This window comes from Mesoplodon densirostris, chromosome 4 (assembly GCF_025265405.1).
Source record: "Mesoplodon densirostris isolate mMesDen1 chromosome 4, mMesDen1 primary haplotype, whole genome shotgun sequence".
Lineage (NCBI taxonomy): Eukaryota > Metazoa > Chordata > Mammalia > Artiodactyla > Ziphiidae > Mesoplodon > Mesoplodon densirostris.
In genome coordinates this window covers 112,490,219-112,509,780 of record NC_082664.1, presented here as the reverse complement: position 1 = coordinate 112,509,780, position 19,562 = coordinate 112,490,219, and the positions used below count along the sequence as shown (strand labels likewise).

General features: G+C 53.3%; 7 non-coding genes across 7 annotated transcripts; all 7 read left to right on the top strand.

Annotated features, from left to right (window-relative positions):
* Window positions 1-2,298: 2,298 nt before the first annotated feature.
* Window positions 2,299-2,390, top strand: LOC132489878 (small nucleolar RNA SNORD116). Its single transcript, XR_009532246.1, has one exon. It is a non-coding gene; the product is annotated as a small nucleolar RNA SNORD116 (small nucleolar RNA).
* Window positions 2,391-5,075: 2,685 nt separating this feature from the next.
* LOC132489781 (small nucleolar RNA SNORD116) lies at window positions 5,076-5,167 on the top strand. Its single transcript, XR_009532154.1, has one exon. It is a non-coding gene; the product is annotated as a small nucleolar RNA SNORD116 (small nucleolar RNA).
* Window positions 5,168-7,851: 2,684 nt separating this feature from the next.
* Window positions 7,852-7,940, top strand: LOC132490069 (small nucleolar RNA SNORD116). The gene has a single exon (XR_009532432.1). It is a non-coding gene; the product is annotated as a small nucleolar RNA SNORD116 (small nucleolar RNA).
* Window positions 7,941-10,625: 2,685 nt separating this feature from the next.
* LOC132489877 (small nucleolar RNA SNORD116) lies at window positions 10,626-10,717 on the top strand. Its single transcript, XR_009532245.1, has one exon. It is a non-coding gene; the product is annotated as a small nucleolar RNA SNORD116 (small nucleolar RNA).
* Window positions 10,718-13,401: 2,684 nt separating this feature from the next.
* On the top strand, window positions 13,402-13,490 carry LOC132490112 (small nucleolar RNA SNORD116). The gene has a single exon (XR_009532472.1). It is a non-coding gene; the product is annotated as a small nucleolar RNA SNORD116 (small nucleolar RNA).
* Window positions 13,491-16,175: 2,685 nt separating this feature from the next.
* Window positions 16,176-16,267, top strand: LOC132489874 (small nucleolar RNA SNORD116). The gene has a single exon (XR_009532242.1). It is a non-coding gene; the product is annotated as a small nucleolar RNA SNORD116 (small nucleolar RNA).
* Window positions 16,268-18,951: 2,684 nt separating this feature from the next.
* Window positions 18,952-19,040, top strand: LOC132490111 (small nucleolar RNA SNORD116). The gene has a single exon (XR_009532471.1). It is a non-coding gene; the product is annotated as a small nucleolar RNA SNORD116 (small nucleolar RNA).
* Window positions 19,041-19,562: the final 522 nt, after the last annotated feature.

Sequence of the window (19,562 nt, the reverse complement as noted above, 5' to 3'; positions counted from 1 at the left end):
CCTGTCATTTGTTTGGGTGCATCAAAGTTCTTTAGTGCCCGGTGGGGATGGAGCAGTGGATGGGTGTGGGCTGGGGTTGGTCTGCAACGGAAGGGTGTTGATGGATTAGGCCTAGGTATTGCCCATGTCAGCAATTCCACTGCAGCTCCCGGCACAGTTGAAGCACTATGTGGGTCATCATGGAGTGGGGTTAGGACCGAGTGCTGCATTTAAGCCGGCGTGGTGACTGCTGGTCTGGAGAAGGCGGTAAGGCATCATGAGGACATGTCCTGTGTGATGTCGTGGGATGGGCTGTCATGATTGGGTTGCAGGCGCTGGCCACGTCTTCCCAAGGATGTGTCCTGTTCGTGATGGGCTGGCATCAGCTGCCTCTGAAGGGGATGGCTTTGGCAGTACATGAGGATGCAGTTAGGTACTTAAACTGCATAGATTTGTGATCCCGTTGCCGGAGGAATGTCGCCCAAAGTGTGTCTTGCGGGACGTAGAGAAATTAGACATGCCAAAGCGTCTGTGCCACTCTCCTTGGGGGTATTTGAGTTATGCGTACATGCCCTTTGGCCACTTTGTTTCCTTGTTTGGGAATATGCAAAGCGAAAGTGTTTCTCCGAGAGGGCATGATGCGGCCAGCCCGTGTGGCACGCAGGAGTTTTGAACAGCTAGAGGTTGATCTGGAGCAGTCCCTTGGCGGAGCAGAGATGCGTTCAGTGTTGCGATGCCAGGTGTGCTGCCGTGGACAGCCACTGTGCCCTTTGAAGCTTACAACTCCCCTCGTGAAACAGAGTTCTTCCGTTGGAAATCGGTCTGTCGTCCTCGGGGAGAGTGCCTTTGATCTTTGTGAGGTTCTCGGTAGTGTCACTCTGTCAGTGGAGAAGTGCCACGATGCATGGGGTAGGGTCAGAGTCATCAAAGCAGTCATGCTTGCGGTCTGTCCTACCTGGTATACAGTGACCACGTGTTTGCAGGATGTCTGTGGCTTCCAGTAGAGTCGAGTTGCCCTGTGGGCTGGAGGAGGGCACGTAGGATGACACTGTCAAGAATTTGAGCGTTTCCTCTGGGTTCAGGGCCGCCAAACCTGCTGGCTGGGTGCTGGCAACACGTGCCTGGGAAGGTAGCCTAGTTTCCGCAGTGGGGATTGAACGTGGGTCTTGGTTGCTGAAGCCCACCACTTCCTGTGGTGGGCATACCCATGGGTCCTCGGAAAGTGATTTGGCGTATTTGGCAACAATTGGCAGTTGGGCCGAATTTCGTTAGCCCCTTGAGAGGTGCCGGGCTGCATGTTGACTATAGCCAGTCGCAGGTTGGCCCACCCATAGGAAGTTTCCTTGCTCCTGAAAATGATGGGAGTGGCCCCAAGTGCACATTAGATATTCTACTGGGAGGCAGGATTTCCAGGTCCATGTATATGTTACACCCACGGCCGGAAGGCAGGTCTCGTCAGGTGTTTGTGCTTTGGCCAGAAGGCTTGGCTGTGGAAGAGTGGAAGTCCGTGGCCTATTTCAAAAACCACTGGCTTTCAAAGTTCACATTCAGTCTGTTGAAGTTTGAAGGGGTCTTTCTCCATTCAGTGCGAGGGTCCAGATCCAGGGCTCTGTGTGTAAACTCTGGCTTTTATGGTTCGAGGTCTCAGGAGAGGGCCACAGGGACATGCAGAGACCAAGGTGAGGATTGAGAGGCACAGAAAGAAGCCAACAACCGTGTCCTCATGTGCAGAAATAGTCACACATGTGCACATGCGTGAAAACAAAAATATACCCTCTCACGTACGGCCCAACGTACATGCCTTACTTCCTGCAGTTGTGCTGTCAGACAAACATTGAGTTCTCTGTAAAGGTAGACGTCCTTGGGAAGCAGGGTCCGAGCTTAAGCCCAGGTAAAAATTCTCATGAATCGTGATCTCTGAGTTCACCGTTCCAATTCTGAAACCTGCCTGAATTATGTCCACTTCTCAGGTGCCGCTGCTGGACAAGGCTGGCCGTTGGCAAAGACAAGAAGACCTACGCGTTGACTGATGACTGTAGGTGCTAAGGAAAAGTGGAAAAATGACACGGGGGCATGTTGCTAAGCGTGGCTCTGGCTAACTCAGTAAGGTAGGCTTTCACCCACCCTATGATGTGCCATTGGATAGGAGGTTTTCCTCAGACGGTCCCAGTGGCTGCAAGAGTGGATTGACTGTTGCTCTTTCTGAGTGGCCTGAGGGCTGTTTATTCCCCAGGGTTTTGGAGTCCTCCGAGGTCATGTCTCCTCTTCAGACCCCCACGGCTCGCCAGGTTGTGTTAGGCAGCGTCCCAGGCTGTGCTTGGATCGATGATGACACTCTTGTATGCATTCCTTGGAAATCTGAACAAAATGAGTGAGAACGCTCTACCGTCTCCTCATCGAATCTGAGGTCCAGCACGTTTCGTCTCTCGTGGGTAGGGGAGATTGAGGAGTGAGGGCCAGCGTCCCCTTCTGACCTGCATGCAAACACCCTGCAGGGTTCCAGAATTCGAGGTGCTCCTATCTGAGGGTCCACTGTGTCTGCCCATAAGCGGGGTCATCTACGCATATTAGGTCCCTGCTGAAAGACCGTTGAGGGCATGCGAGGGGGAAGGCTCTCCTGCTAGTCTTCAGAGTCCGCGTGTGTGCTGGTGTAGGCCAAGTAAGCTTGCAGCTTGGGAAGGTGTGCTTTGGCCAGGATCACGCTTTGTGCATGCAGCTTCGGGGGCTATTTCTGGAAGCCAAAATGAGGAAGCTTCCCTTGTTGTAGCCTGGAGCCTCAGGCCAGGACTGTGTCCCTCCCTGTCATTTGTTTGGGTGCATCAAAGTTCTTTAGTGCCCGGTGGGGATGGAGCAGTGGATGGGTGTGGGCTGGGGTTGGTCTTCAACGGAAGGGTGTTGATGGATTAGGCCTAGGTATTGCCCATGTCAGCAATTCCACTGCAGCTCCCAGCACAGTTGAGGCACTATGTGGGTCATCATGGAGTGGGGTTAGCACCGAGTGTTGCATTTAAGCCGGCGTGGTGACTGCTGGTCTGGAGAAGGTGGTAAGGCATCATGAGGACATGTCCTGTGTGATGTCGTGGGATGGGCTGTCATGATTGGGTTGCAGGCGCTGGCCACGTCTTCCCAAGGATGTGTCCTGTTCGTGATGGGCTGGCATCAGCTGCCTCTGAAGGGGATGGCTTTGGCAGTACATGAGGATGCAGTTAGGTACTTAAACTGCATAGATTTGTGATCCTGTTGCCGGAGGAATGTCGCCCAAAGTGTGTCTTGCGGGACGTAGAGAAATTAGACATGCCAAAGCGTCTGTGCCACTCTCCTTGGGGGTATTTGAGTTATGCGTACATGCCCTTTGGCCACTTTGTTTCCTTGTTTGGGAATATGCAAAGCGAAAGTGTTTCTCCGAGAGGGCATGATGCGGCCAGCCCTTGTGTCACGCAGGAGTTTTGAACAGCTAGAGGTTGATCTGGAGCAGTCCCTTGGCGGAGCAGAGATGCGTTCAGTGTTGCGATGCCAGGTGTGCTGCCGTGGACAGCCACTGTGCCCTTTGAAGCTTACAACTCCCCTCGCGAAACAGATTTCTTCCCTTGGAAATCGGTCTGTCGTCCTCGGGGAGAGTGCCTTTGATCTTTGTGAGGTTCTCGGTAGTGTCACTCTGTCAGTGGAGAAGTGCCACGATGCATGGGGTAGGGTCAGAGTCATTAAAGCAGTCATGCTTACGGTCTGTCCTACCTGGTATACAGTGACCACGTGTTTGCAGGATGTCTGTGGCTTCCAGTAGAGTTGAGTTGCCCTGTGGGCAGCAGGAGGGCACGTAGGATGACACTGTCAAGAATTTGAGCGTTTCCTCCGGGTTCAGGGCCGCCAAACCTGCTGGCTGGGTGCTGGCAACACGTGCCCGGGAAGGTAGCCTAGTTTCCGCAGTGGGGTTTGAACGTGAGTCTTGGTTGCTGAAGCCCACCACTTCCTGTGGTGGGCATATCCATGGGTCCTCGGAAAGTGATTTGGCGTATTTGGCAACAATTGGCAGCTGGGCCGAATTTCGTTAGCCCCTTGAGAGGTGCCGGGCTGCATGTTGACTATAGCCAGTCGCAGGTTGGCCCACCCATAGGAAGTTTCCTTGCTCCTGAAAATGATGGGAGTGGCCCCAAGTGCACATTAGATATTCTACTGGGAGGCAGGATTTCCAGGTCCATGTATATGTTACACCCACGGCCGGAAGGCAGGTCTCGTCAGGTGTTTGTGCTTTGGCCAGAAGGCTTGGCTGTGGAAGAGTGGAAGTCCGTGGCCTATTTCCAAACCCCCTGGCTTTCAAAGTTCACATTCAGTCTGTTGAAGTTTGAAGGGGTCTTTCTCCATTCAGTGTGAGGGTCTAGATCTAGGGCTCTGTGTGTAAACTCTGGCTTTTATGGTTCGAGGTCTCAGGAGAGGGCCACATGGACACACAGAGACCAAGGTGAGGATTCAGAGGCACAGAAAGAAGCCCACAAGCGCGTCCTCGTGTGCAGAAATAGTCACACATGCGCACATGTGTGAAAACAAAAATATACCCTCTCACGTACGGGCCAACGTACATGCCTTACTTCCTGCAGTCGTGCTGTCAGACAAACATTGAGTACTCTGTAAAGGTAGACGTCCTTGGGAAGCAGGGTCTGAGCTCAAGCCCAGGTAAAAATTCTCATGAATCATGATCTCTGAGTTCACCGTTCCAATTCTGAAACCTGCCTGAATTATGTCCACTTCTCAGGTGCCGCTGCTGGACAAGGCTGGCCGTCGGCAAAGACAAGAAGACCAACGCGTTGGCTGATGACTGTAGGTGCTAAGGAAAAGTGGAAAAATGATGCGGGGGCATGTTGCTAAGCGTGGCTCTGGCTAACTCAGGAAGGTAGGCTTTCACCCACCCTATGATGTGCCATTGGATAGGAGGTTTTCCTCAGACGGTCCCAGTGGCTGCAAGAGTGGATTGACTGTTGCTCTTTCTGAGTGGCCTGAGGGCTGTGGATTCCCCAGGGTTTTGGAGTCCTCCGAGGTCATGTCTCCTCTTCAGACACCCACGGCTCACCAGGTTGTGTTATGCAGCGTCCCAGCCTGTGCTTGGATCGATGATGACACCCTTGTATGCATTCCTTGGAAATCTGAACAAAATGAGTGAGAACACTCTACCGTCTCCTCATCGAATCTGAGGTCCAGCACGTTTCGTCTCTCGGGGGTAGGGGAGAGTGAGGAGTGAGGGCCAGCGTCCCCTTCTGACCTGCATGCAAACACCCAGCATTGTTCCAGAATTCGAGGTGCTCCTATCTGAGGGTCCACTGTGTCTGCCCATAAGCGGGATCATCTACGCATATTAGGTCCCTGCTGAAAGACCGTTGAGGGCATGCGAGGGGGAAGGCTCTCCTGCTGGTCTTCAGAGTCGGAGTGTGTGCTGGTGTAGGCCCAGCAAGCTTGCAGCTTGGGAAGGTGTGCTTTGGCCAGGATCACGCTTTGTGCATGCAGCTTCGGGGGCTATTTCTGGAAGCCAAAATGAGGAAGCTTCCCTGGTTGGAGCCTGGAGCCTGAGGCCAGGACTGTGTCCCTCCCTGTCATTTGTTTGGGTGCATCAAAGTTCTTTAGTGCCCGGTGGGGATGGAGCAGTGGATGGGTGTGGGCTGGGGTTGGTCTTCAACGGAAGGGTGTTGATGGATTAGGCCTAGGTATTGCCCATGTCAGCAATTCCACTGCAGCTCCCGGCACAGTTGAGGCACTATGTGGGTCATCATGGAGTGGGGTTAGGACCGAGTGCTGCATTTAAGCCGGCGTGGTGACTGCTGGTCTGGAGAAGGTGGTAAGGCATCATGAGGACATGTCCTGTGTGATGTCGTGGGATGGGCTGTCATGATTGGGTTGCAGGCGCTGGCCACGTCTTCCCAAGGATGTGTCCTGTTCGTGATGGGCTGGCATCAGCTGCCTCTGAAGGGGATGGCTTTGGCAGTACATGAGGATGCAGTTAGGTACTTAAACTGCATAGATTTGTGATCCCGTTGCCGGAGGAATGTCGCCCAAAGTGTGTCTTGCGGGACGTAGAGAAATTAGACATGCCAAAGCGTCTGTGCCACTCTCCTTGGGGGTATTTGAGTTATGCGTACATGCCCTTTGGCCACTTTGTTTCCTTGTTTGGGAATATGCAAAGCGAAAGTGTTTCTGTGAGAGGGCATGATGCGGCCAGCCCGTGTGGCACGCAGGAGTTTTGAACAGCTAGAGGTTGATCTGGAGCAGTCCCTTGGCGGAGCAGAGATGCGTTCAGTGTTGCAATGCCAGTTGTGCTGCCGTGGACAGCCACTGTGCCCTTTGAAGCTTACAACTCCCCTCGCGAAACAGAGTTCTTCCCTTGGAAATCGGTCTGTCGTCCTCGGGGAGAGTGCCTTTGATCTTTGTGAGGTTCTCGGTAGTGTCACTCTGTCAGTGGAGAAGTGCCACGATGCATGGGGTAGGGTCAGAGTCATCAAAGCAGTCATGCTTGCGGTCTGTCCTACCTGGTATACAGTGACCACGTGTTTGCAGGATGTCTGTGGCTTCCAGTAGAGTTGAGTTGCCCTGTGGGCAGCAGGAGGGCACGTAGGATGACACTGTCAAGAATTTGAGCGTTTCCTCTGGGTTCAGGGCCGCCAAACCTGCTGGCTGGGTGCTGGCAACACGTGCCCGGGAAGGTAGCCTAGTTTCCGCAGTGGGGTTTGAACGTGGGTCTTGGTTGCTGAAGCCCACCACTTCCTGTGGTGGGCATATCCATGGGTCCTCGGAAAGTGATTTGGGGTATTTGGCAACAATTGGCAACTGGGCCGAATTTCGTTAGCTCCTTGAGAGGTGCCGGGCTGCATGTTGACTATAGCCAGTCGCAGGTTGGCCCACCCATAGGAAGTTTCCTTGCTCCTGAAAATGATGGGAGTGGCCCCAAGTGCACATTAGATATTCTACTGGGAGGTAGGATTTCCAGGTCCATGTATATGTTACACCCACGGCCGGAAGGCAGGTCTCGTCAGGTGTTTGTGCTTTGGCCAGAAGGCTTGGCTGTGGAAGAGTGGAAGTCCGTGGCCTATTTCCAAACCCCCTGGCTTTCAAAGTTCACATTCAGTCTGTTGAAGTTTGAAGGGGTCTTTCTCCATTCAGTGCGAGGGTCCAGATCCAGGGCGCTGTGTTTAAACTCTGGCTTTTATGGTTCGAGGTCTCAGGAGAGGGCCACAGGGACACACAGAGACCAAGGTGAGGATTCAGAGGCACAGAAAGAAGCCAACAAGCGTGTCCTCGTGTGCAGTAATAGTCACACATGCGCACATGCGTGAAAACAAAAATATACCCTCTCACGTACGGGCCAACGTACATGCCTTACTTCCTGCAGTCATGCTGTCAGACAAACATTGAGTTCCTGTAAAGGTAGACGACCTTGGGAAGCAGGGTCCGAGCTCAAGCCCAGGTAAAAATTCTCATGAATCATGATCTCTGAGTTCACCGTTCCAATTCTGAAACCTGCCTGAATTATGTCCACTTCTCAGGTGCCGCTACTGGACAAGGCTGGCCGTCGGCAAAGACAAGAAGACCTACGCGTTGGCTGATGACTGTAGGTGCTAAGGAAAAGTGGAAAAATGACGCGGGGACATGTTGCTAAGCGTGTCTCTGGCTAACTCAGGAAGGTAGGCTTTCACCCACCCTATGATGTGCCATTGGATATGAGGTTTTCCTCAAACGGTCCCAGTGGCTGCAAGAGTGGTTTGACTGTTGTTCTTTCTGAGTGGCCTGAGGGCTGTGGATTCCCCAGGGTTTTGGAGTCCTCCGAGGTCATGTCTCCTCTTCAGACCCCCACAGCATGCCCAGTTGTGTTCTGCACCGTCCCAGGCTGTGCTTGGATCGATGATGACACCCTTGTATGCATTCCTTGGAAATCTGAACAAAATGAGTGAGAACACTCTACCGTCTCATCGAATCTGAGGTCCAGCACGTTTGGTCTCTCGGGGGTAGGGGAGAGTGAGGAGTGAGGGCCAGCGTCCCCTTCTGACCTGCATGCAAACACCCAGCAGGGTTCCAGAATTCGAGGTGCTCCTATCTGAGGGTCCACTGTGTCTGCCCATAAGCCGGGTCATCTACGCCTATTAGGTCCCTGCTGAAAGACCGTTGAGGGCATGCGAGGGGGAATGCTCTCCTGCTGGTCTTCAGGGTCGGAGTGTGTGCTGGTGTAGGCCCAGTAAGCTTGCAGCTTGGGAAGGTGTGCTTTGGCCAGGATCACGCTTTGTGCATGCAGCTTCAGGGGTTATTTCTGGAAGCCAAAATGAGGAAGCTTCCCTAGTTGGAGCCTGGAGCTTCAGGCCAGGCCTATGTCTCTCCCTGTCATTTGCTTGGGTGCATCAAATTTCTTTAGTGCCCAGTGGGGATGGAGCAGTGGATGGGTGTGGGCTGGGGTTGGTCTTCAACGGAAGGGTGTTGATGGATTAGGCCTAGGTATTGCCCATGTCAGCAATTCCACTGCAGCTCCCGGCACAGTTGAGGCACTATGTGGGTCATCATGGAGTGGGGTTAGGACCGAGTGCTGCATTTAAGCCGGCGTGGTGACTGCTGGTCTGGAGAAGGTGGTAAGGCATCATGAGGACATGTCCTGTGTGATGTCGTGGGATGGGCTGTCATGACTGGGTTGCAGGCGCTAGCCACGTCTTCCCAAGAATGTGTCCTGTTCGTGATGGGCTGGCATCAGCTGCCTCTGAAGGGGATGGCTTTGGCAGTACATGAGGATGCAGTTAGGTACTTAAACTGCATAGATTTGTGATCCCGTTGCCGGAGGAATGTCGCCCAAAGTGTGTCTTGCGGGACGTAGAGAAATTAGACATGCTGAAGCGTCTGTGCCACTCTCCTTGGGGGTATTTGAGTTATGCGTACAGGCCCTTTGGCCACTTTGTTTCCTTGTTTGGGAATATGCAAAGCGAAAGTGTTTCTCCGAGAGGGCATGATGCGGCCAGCCCGAGTGGCACGCAGGAGTTTTGAACAGTTGGAGGTTGATCGGGAGCAGTCCCTTGGCGGAGCAGAGATGCGTTCAGTGTTGCGATGCCAGGTGTGCTGCCGTGGACAGCCACTGTGCCCTTTGAAGCTTACAACACCCCTCGCGAAACAGAGTTCTTCCGTTGGAAATCGGTCTGTCGTCCTCGGGGAGAGTGCCTTTGATCTTTGTGAGGTTCTCGGTAGTGTCACTCTGTCAGTGGAGAAGTGCCACGATGCATGGGGTAGGGTCAGAGTCATCAAAGCATTCATGCTTGCGGTCTGTCCTACCTGGTATACAGTGACCACGTGTTTGCAGGATGTCTGTGGCTTCCAGTAGAGTCGAGTTGCCCTGTGGGCAGGAGGAGGGCATGTAGGACGACACTGTCAAGAATTTGAGCATTTCCTCCGGGTTCAGGGCCGCCAAACCTGCTGGCTGAGTGCTGGCAACACGTGCCCGGGAAGGTAGCCTAGTTTCCGCAGTGGGGTTTGAACGTGGGTCTTGGTTGCTGAAGCCCACCACTTCCTGTGGTGGGCATACCCATGGGTCCTCGGAAAATGATTTGGCGTAGTTGGCAACAATTGGCAGTTGGGCCGAATTTCGTTAGCCCCTTGATAGTTGCCGGGCTGCATGTTGACTATAGCCTGTCACAGGTCGGCCCACCCATAGGAGGTTTCCTTGATCCTGAAAATGATGGGAGTGGCCCCAATTGCACATTAGATATTCTACTGGGAGGCAGGATTTCCAGGTCCATGTATATGTTACACCCACGGCTGGAAGGCAGGTCTCGCCAGGTGTTTGTGCTTTGGCCAGAAGGCTTGGCTGTGGAAGAGTGGAAGTCCGTGGCCTATTTCAAAACCCCCTGGCTTTCAAAGTTCACATTCAGTCTGTTGAAGTTTGAAGGGGTCTTTCTCCATTCAGTGCGAGGGTCCAGATCCAGGGCGCTGTGTTTAAACTCTGGCTTTTATGGTTCGAGGTCTCAGGAGAGGGCCACAGGGACACACAGAGACCAAGGTGAGGATTCAGAGGCACAGAAAGAAGCCAACAAGCGTGTCCTCGTGTGCAGTAATAGTCACACATGCGCACATGCGTGAAAACAAAAATATACCCTCTCACGTATGGGACAACGTACATGCCTTACTTCCTGCAGTCGTGCTGTCAGACAAACATTGAGTTCTCAGTAAAGGTATACGTCCTTGGGAAGCAGGGTCCGAGCTCAAGCCCAGGTAAAAATTCTCATGAATCATGATCTCTGAGTTCACCGTTCCAATTCTGAAACCTGCCTGAATTATGTCCACTTCTCAGGTGCCGCTGCTGGACAAGGCTGGCCATCGGCAAAGACAAGAAGACCTACGCGTTGGCTGATGACTGTAGCTGCTAAGGAAAAGTGGAAAAATGACGCGGGGGCATGTTGCTAAGCGTGGCTCTGGCTAACTCAGTAAGGTAGGCTTTCACCCACCCTATGATGTGCCATTGGATAGGAGGTTTTCCTCAGACGGTCCCAGTGGCTGTAAGAGTGGATTGACTGTTGCTCTTTCTGAGTGGCCTGAGGGCTGTTTATTCCCCAGGGTTTTGGAGTCCTCCGAGGTCATGTCTCCTCTTCAGACCCCCACGGCTCGCCAGGTTGTGTTAGGCAGCGTCCCAGGCTGTGCTTGGATCGATGATGACACTCTTGTATGCATTCCTTGGAAATCTGAACAAAATGAGTGAGAACGCTCTACCGTCTCCTCATCGAATCTGAGGTCCAGCACGTTTCGTCTCTCGTGGGTAGGGGAGATTGAGGAGTGAGGGCCAGCGTCCCCTTCTGACCTGCATGCAAACACCCAGCAGGGTTCCAGAATTCGAGGTGCTCCTATCTGAGGGTCCACTGTGTCTGCCCATAAGCGGGGTCATCTACGCATATTAGGTCCCTGCTGAAAGACCGTTGAGGGCATGCGAGGGGGAAGGCTCTCCTGCTAGTCTTCAGAGTCCGCGTGTGTGCTGGTGTAGGCCAAGTAAGCTTGCAGCTTGGGAAGGTGTGCTTTGGCCAGGATCACGCTTTGTGCATGCAGCTTCGGGGGCTATTTCTGGAAGCCAAAATGAGGAAGCTTCCCTGGTTGTAGCCTGGAGCCTCAGGCCAGGACTGTGTCCCTCCCTGTCATTTGTTTGGGTGCATCAAAGTTCTTTAGTGCCCGGTGGGGATGGAGCAGTGGATGGGTGTGGGCTGGGGTTGGTCTTCAACGGAAGGGTGTTGATGGATTAGGCCTAGGTATTGCCCATGTCAGCAATTCCACTGCAGCTCCCAGCACAGTTGAGGCACTATGTGGGTCATCATGGAGTGGGGTTAGCACCGAGTGTTGCATTTAAGCCGGCGTGGTGACTGCTGGTCTGGAGAAGGTGGTAAGGCATCATGAGGACATGTCCTGTGTGATGTCGTGGGATGGGCTGTCATGATTGGGTTGCAGGCGCTGGCCACGTCTTCCCAAGGATGTGTCCTGTTCGTGATGGGCTGGCATCAGCTGCCTCTGAAGGGGATGGCTTTGGCAGTACATGAGGATGCAGTTAGGTACTTAAACTGCATAGATTTGTGATCCTGTTGCCGGAGGAATGTCACCCAAAGTGTGTCTTGCGGGACGTAGAGAAATTAGACATGCCAAAGCGTCTGTGCCACTCTCCTTGGGGGTATTTGAGTTATGCGTACATGCCCTTTGGCCACTTTGTTTCCTTGTTTGGGAATATGCAAAGCGAAAGTGTTTCTCCGAGAGGGCATGATGCGGCCAGCCCTTGTGTCACGCAGGAGTTTTGAACAGCTAGAGGTTGATCTGGAGCAGTCCCTTGGCGGAGCAGAGATGCGTTCAGTGTTGCGATGCCAGGTGTGCTGCCGTGGACAGCCACTGTGCCCTTTGAAGCTTACAACTCCCCTCGTGAAACAGATTTCTTCCCTTGGAAATCGGTCTGTCGTCCTCGGGGAGAGTGCCTTTGATCTTTGTGAGGTTCTCGGTAGTGTCACTCTGTCAGTGGAGAAGTGCCACGATGCATGGGGTAGGGTCAGAGTCATTAAAGCACTCATGCTTACGGTCTGTCCTACCTGGTATACAGTGACCACGTGTTTGCAGGATGTCTGTGGCTTCCAGTAGAGTTGAGTTGCCCTGTGGGCAGCAGGAGGGCACGTAGGATGACACTGTCAAGAATTTGAGCGTTTCCTCCGGGTTCAGGGCCGCCAAACCTGCTGGCTGGGTGCTGGCAACACGTGCCCGGGAAGGTAGCCTAGTTTCCGCAGTGGGGTTTGAACGTGGGTCTTGGTTGCTGAAGCCCACCACTTCCTGTGGTGGGCATATCCATGGGTCCTCGGAAAGTGATTTGGCGTATTTGGCAACAATTGGCAGCTGGGCCGAATTTCGTTAGCCCCTTGAGAGGTGCCGGGCTGCATGTTGACTATAGCCAGTCGCAGGTTGGCCCACCCATAGGAAGTTTCCTTGCTCCTGAAAATGATGGGAGTGGCCCCAAGTGCACATTAGATATTCTACTGGGAGGCAGGATTTCCAGGTCCATGTATATGTTACACCCACGGCCGGAAGGCAGGTCTCGTCAGGTGTTTGTGCTTTGGCCAGAAGGCTTGGCTGTGGAAGAGTGGAAGTCCGTGGCCTATTTCCAAACCCCCTGGCTTTCAAAGTTCACATTCAGTCTGTTGAAGTTTGAAGGGGTCTTTCTCCATTCAGTGCGAGGGTCCAGATCCAGGGCGCTGTGTTTAAACTCTGGCTTTTATGGTTCGAGGTCTCAGGAGAGGGCCACAGGGACACACAGAGACCAAGGTGAGGATTCAGAGGCACAGAAAGAAGCCAACAAGCGTGTCCTCGTGTGCAGTAATAGTCACACATGCGCACATGCGTGAAAACAAAAATATACCCTCTCACGTACGGGCCAACGTACATGCCTTACTTCCTGCACTCATGCTGTCAGACAAACATTGAGTTCCTGTAAAGGTAGACGACCTTGGGAAGCAGGGTCCGAGCTCAAGCCCAGGTAAAAATTCTCATGAATCATGATCTCTGAGTTCACCGTTCCAATTCTGAAACCTGCCTGAATTATGTCCACTTCTCAGGTGCCGCTGCTGGACAAGGCTGGCTGTCGGCAAAGACAAGAAGACCTACGCGTTGGCTGATGACTGTAGGTGCTAAGGAAAAGTGGAAAAATGACGCGGGGACATGTTGCTAAGCGTGTCTCTGGCTAACTCAGGAAGGTAGGCTTTCACCCACCCTATGATGTGCCATTGGATATGAGGTTTTCCTCAAACGGTCCCAGTGGCTGCAAGAGTGGTTTGACTGTTGTTCTTTCTGAGTGGCCTGAGGGCTGTGGATTCCCCAGGGTTTTGGAGTCCTCCGAGGTCATGTCTCCTCTTCAGACCCCCACAGCATGCCCAGTTGTGTTCTGCACCGTCCCAGGCTGTGCTTGGATCGATGATGACACCCTTGTATGCATTCCTTGGAAATCTGAACAAAATGAGTGAGAACACTCTACCGTCTCATCGAATCTGAGATCCAGCACGTTTGGTCTCTCGGGGGTAGGGGAGAGTGAGGAGTGAGGGCCAGCGTCCCCTTCTGACCTGCATGCAAACACCCAGCAGGGTTCCAGAATTCGAGGTGCTCCTATCTGAGGGTCCACTGTGTCTGCCCATAAGCGGGCTCATCTACGCCTATTAGGTCCCTGCTGAAAGACCGTTGAGGGCATGCGAGGGGGAATGCTCTCCTGCTGGTCTTCAGAGTCGGAGTGTGTGCTGGTGTAGGCCCAGTAAGCTTGCAGCTTGGGAAGGTGTGCTTTGGCCAGGATCACGCTTTGTGCATGCAGCTTCAGGGGCTATTTCTGGAAGCCAAAATGAGGAAGCTTCCCTAGTTGGAGCCTGGAGCTTCAGGCCAGGCCTATGTCCCTCCCTGTCATTTGCTTGGGTGCATCAAATTTCTTTAGTGCCCAGTGGGGATGGAGCAGTGGATGGGTGTGGGCTGGGGTTGGTCTTCAACGGAAGGGTGTTGATGGATTAGGCCTAGGTATTGCCCATGTCAGCAATTCCACTGCAGCTCCCGGCACAGTTGAGGCACTATGTGGGTCATCATGGAGTGGGGTTAGGACCGAGTGCTGCATTTAAGCCGGCGTGGTGACTGCTGGTCTGGAGAAGGTGGTAAGGCATCATGAGGACATGTCCTGTGTGATGTCGTGGGATGGGCTGTCATGACTGGGTTGCAGGCGCTAGCCACGTCTTCCCAAGAATGTGTCCTGTTCGTGATGGGCTGGCATCAGCTGCCTCTGAAGGGGATGGCTTTGGCAGTACATGAGGATGCAGTTAGGTACTTAAACTGCATAGATTTGTGATCCCGTTGCCGGAGGAATGTCGCCCAAAGTGTGTCTTGCGGGACGTAGAGAAATTAGACATGCTGAAGCGTCTGTGCCACTCTCCTTGGGGGTATTTGAGTTATGCGTACAGGCCCTTTGGCCACTTTGTTTCCTTGTTTGGGAATATGCAAAGCGAAAGTGTTTCTCCGAGAGGGCATGATGCGGCCAGCCCGAGTGGCACGCAGGAGTTTTGAACAGTTGGAGGTTGATCTGGAGCAGTCCCTTGGCGGAGCAGAGATGCGTTCAGTGTTGCGATGCAAGGTGTGCTGCCGTGGACAGCCACTGTGCCCTTTGAAGCTTACAACACCCCTCGCGAAACAGAGTTCTTCCGTTGGAAATCGGTCTGTCGTCCTCGGGGAGAGTGCCTTTGATCTTTGTGAGGTTCTCGGTAGTGCCACTCTGTCAGTGGAGAAGTGCCATGATGCATGGGGTAGGGTGACAGTCATCAAAGCAGTCATGCTTGCGGTCTGTCCTACCTGGTATACAGTGACCACGTGTTTGCAGGATGTCTGTGGCTTCCAGTAGAGTCGAGTTGCCCTGTGGGCAGGAGGAGGGCATGTAGGACGACACTGTCAAGAATTTGAGCATTTCCTCCGGGTTCAGGGCCGCCAAACCTGCTGGCTGAGTGCTGGCAACACGTGCCCGGGAAGGTAGCCTAGTTTCCGCAGTGGGGTTTGAACGTGGGTCTTGGTTGCTGAAGCCCACCACTTCCTGTGGTGGGCATACCCATGGGTCCTCGGAAAATGATTTGGCGTAGTTGGCAACAATTGGCAGTTGGGCCGAATTTCGTTAGCCCCTTGATAGTTGCCGGGCTGCATGTTGACTATAGCCTGTCACAGGTCGGCCCACCCATAGGAGGTTTCCTTGATCCTGAAAATGATGGGAGTGGCCCCAATTGCACATTAGATATTCTACTGGGAGGCAGGATTTCCAGGTCCATGTATATGTTACACCCACGGCTGGAAGGCAGGTCTCGCCAGGTGTTTGTGCTTTGGCCAGAAGGCTTGGCTGTGGAAGAGTGGAAGTCCGTGGCCTATTTCAAAACCCCCTGGCTTTCAAAGTTCACATTCAGTCTGTTGAAGTTTGAAGGGGTCTTTCTCCATTCAGTGTGAGGGTCCAGATCCAGGGCGCTGTGTTTAAACTCTGGCTTTTATGGTTCGAGGTCTCAGGAGAGGGCCACAGGGACACACAGAGACCAAGGTGAGGATTCAGAGGCACAGAAAGAAGCCAACAAGCGTGTCCTCGTGTGCAGTAATAGTCACACATGCGCACATGCGTGAAAACAAAAATATACCCTCTCACGTATGGGACAACGTACATGCCTTACTTCCTGCAGTCGTGCTGTCAGACAAACATTGAGTTCTCAGTAAAGGTATACGTCCTTGGGAAGCAGGGTCCGAGCTCAAGCCCAGGTAAAAATTCTCATGAATCATGATCTCTGAGTTCACCGTTCCAATTCTGAAACCTGCCTGAATTATGTCCACTTCTCAGGTGCCGCTGCTGGACAAGGCTGGCCATCGGCAAAGACAAGAAGACCTACGCGTTGGCTGATGACTGTAGGAGCTAAGGAAAAGTGGATAAAGGACACGGGGGCATGTTGCTAAACGTGGCTCTGGCTAACTCAGGAAGGTAGGCTTTCACCCACCCTATGATGTGCCATTGGATAGGAGGTTTTCCTCAGACGGTCCCAGTGGCTGCAAGAGTGGTTTGACTGTTGTTCTTTCTGAGTGGCCTGAGGGCTGTGGATTCCCCAGGGTTTTGGAGTCCTCCGAGGTCATGTCTCCTCTTCAGACCCCCACGGCATGCCCGGTTGTGTTCTGCACCGTCCCAGGCTGTGCTTGGATCAATGATGACACCCTTGTATGCATTCCTTGGAAATCTGAACAAAATGAGTGAGAACACTCTACCGTCTCCTCATCGAATCTGAGGTCCAGCACGTTTGGTCTCTCGGGGGTAGGGGAGAGTGAGGAGTGAGGGCCAGCGTCCCCTTCTGACCTGCATGCAAACACCCAGCAGGGTTCCAGAATTCGAGGTGCTCCTATCTGAGGGTCCACTGTGTCTGCCCATAAGCCGGGTCATATACGCCTATTAGGTCCCTGCTGATAGACCGTTGAGGGCATGCGAGGGGGAAGGCTCTACTGCTGGTCTTCAGAGTCGGAGTGTGTGCTGGTGTAGGCCCAGTAAGCTTGCAGCTTGGGAAGGTGTGCTTTGGCCAGGATCACGCTTTGTGCATGCAGCTTCGGGGGCTATTTCTGGAAGCCAAAATGAGGAAGCTTCCCTGGTTGGAGCCTGGAGCTTCAGGCCAGGCCTATGTCCCTCCCTGTCATTTGTTTGGGTGCATCAAATTTCTTTAGTGCCCAGTGGGGATGGAGCAGTGGATGGGTGTGGGCTGGGGTTGGTCTTCAACGGAAGGGTGTTGATGGATTAGGCCTAGGTATTGCCCATGTCAGCAATTCCACTGCAGCTCCCGGCACAGTTGAGGCACTATGTGGGTCATCATGGAGTGGGGTTAGGACCGAGTGCTGCATTTAAGCCGGCGTGGTGACTGCTGGTCTGGAGAAGGTGGTAAGGCATCATGAGGACATGTCCTGTGTGATGTCGTGGGATGGGCTGTCATGACTGGGTTGCAGGCGCTAGCCACGTCTTCCCAAGAATGTGTCCTGTTCGTGATGGGCTGGCATCAGCTGCCTCTGAAGGGGATGGCTTTGGCAGTACATGAGGATGCAGTTAGGTACTTAAACTGCATAGATTTGTGATCCCGTTGCCGGAGGAATGTCGCCCAAAGTGTGTCTTGCGGGACGTAGAGAAATTAGACATGCTGAAGCGTCTGTGCCACTCTCCTTGGGGGTATTTGAGTTATGCGTACAGGCCCTTTGGCCACTTTGTTTCCTTGTTTGGGAATATGCAAAGCAAAAGTGTTTCTCCGAGAGGGCATGATGCGGCCAGCCCGAGTGGCACGCAGGAGTTTTGAACAGCTAGAGGTTGATCTGGAGCAGTCCCTTGGCGGAGCAGAGATGCGTTCAGTGTTGCGATGCCAGGTGTGCTGCCGTGGACAGCCACTGTGCCCTTTGAAGCTTACAACTCCCCTCGCGAAACAGAGTTCTTCCGTTGGAAATTGGTCTGTCGTCCTCGGGGAGAGTGCCTTTGATCTTTGTGAGGTTCTCGGTAGTGTCACTCTGTCAGTGGAGAAGTGCCATGATGCATGGAGTAGGGTGACAGTCATCAAAGCAGTCATGCTTGCGGTCTGTCCTACCTGGTATACAGTGACCACGTGTTTGCAGGATGTCTGTGGCTTCCAGTAGAGTCGAGTTGCCCTGTGGGCAGGAGGAGGGCATGTAGGACGACACTGTCAAGAATTTGAGCATTTCCTCCGGGTTCAGGGCCGCCAAACCTGCTGGCTGAGTGCTGGCAACACGTGCCCGGGAAGGTAGCCTAGTTTCCGCAGTGGGGTTTGAACGTGGGTCTTGGTTGCTGAAGCCCACCACTTCCTGTGGTGGGCATACCCATGGGTCCTCGGAAAATGATTTGGCGTAGTTGGCAACAATTGGCAGCTGGGCCGAATTTCGTTAGCCCCTTGAGAGGTGCCAGGCTGCATGTTGACTATAGCCAGTCGCAGGTTGGCCCACCCATAGGAAGTTTCCTTGCTCCTGAAAATGATGGGAGTGGCCCCAAGTGCACATTAGATATTCTACTGGGAGGCAGGATTTCCAGGTCCATGTATATGTTACACCCACGGCCGGAAGGCAGGTCTCGTCAGGTGTTTGTGCTTTGGCCAGAAGGCTTGGCTGTGGAAGAGTGGAAGTCCGTGGCCTATTTCCAAACCCCCTGGCTTTCAAAGTTCACATTCAGTCTGTTGAAGTTTGAAGGGGTCTTTCTCCATTCAGTGCGAGGGTCCAGATCCAGGGCGCTGTGTTTAAACTCTGGCTTTTATGGTTCGAGGTCTCAGGAGAGGGCCACAGGGACACACAGAGACCAAGGTGAGGATTCAGAGGCACAGAAAGAAGCCAACAAGCGTGTCCTCGTGTGCAGTAATAGTCACACATGCGCACATGCGTGAAAACAAAAATATACCCTCTCACGTACGGGCCAACGTACATGCCTTACTTCCTGCACTCATGCTGTCAGACAAACATTGAGTTCCTGTAAAGGTAGACGACCTTGGGAAGCAGGGTCCGAGCTCAAGCCCAGGTAAAAATTCTCATGAATCATGATCTCTGAGTTCACCGTTCCAATTCTGAAACCTGCCTGAATTATGTCCACTTCTCAGGTGCCGCTGCTGGACAAGGCTGGCTGTCGGCAAAGACAAGAAGACCTACGCGTTGGCTGATGACTGTAGGTGCTAAGGAAAAGTGGAAAAATGACGCGGGGACATGTTGCTAAGCGTGTCTCTGGCTAACTCAGGAAGGTAGGCTTTCACCCACCCTATGATGTGCCATTGGATATGAGGTTTTCCTCAAACGGTCCCAGTGGCTGCAAGAGTGGTTTGACTGTTGTTCTTTCTGAGTGGCCTGAGGGCTGTGGATTCCCCAGGGTTTTGGAGTCCTCCGAGGTCATGTCTCCTCTTCAGACCCCCACAGCATGCCCAGTTGTGTTCTGCACCGTCCCAGGCTGTGCTTGGATCGATGATGACACCCTTGTATGCATTCCTTGGAAATCTGAACAAAATGAGTGAGAACACTCTACCGTCTCATCGAATCTGAGATCCAGCACGTTTGGTCTCTCGGGGGTAGGGGAGAGTGAGGAGTGAGGGCCAGCGTCCCCTTCTGACCTGCATGCAAACACCCAGCAGGGTTCCAGAATTCGAGGTGCTCCTATCTGAGGGTCCACTGTGTCTGCCCATAAGCGGGCTCATCTACGCCTATTAGGTCCCTGCTGAAAGACCGTTGAGGGCATGCGAGGGGGAATGCTCTCCTGCTGGTCTTCAGAGTCGGAGTGTGTGCTGGTGTAGGCCCAGTAAGCTTGCAGCTTGGGAAGGTGTGCTTTGGCCAGGATCACGCTTTGTGCATGCAGCTTCAGGGGCTATTTCTGGAAGCCAAAATGAGGAAGCTTCCCTAGTTGGAGCCTGGAGCTTCAGGCCAGGCCTATGTCCCTCCCTGTCATTTGCTTGGGTGCATCAAATTTCTTTAGTGCCCAGTGGGGATGGAGCAGTGGATGGGTGTGGGCTGGGGTTGGTCTTCAACGGAAGGGTGTTGATGGATTAGGCCTAGGTATTGCCCATGTCAGCAAT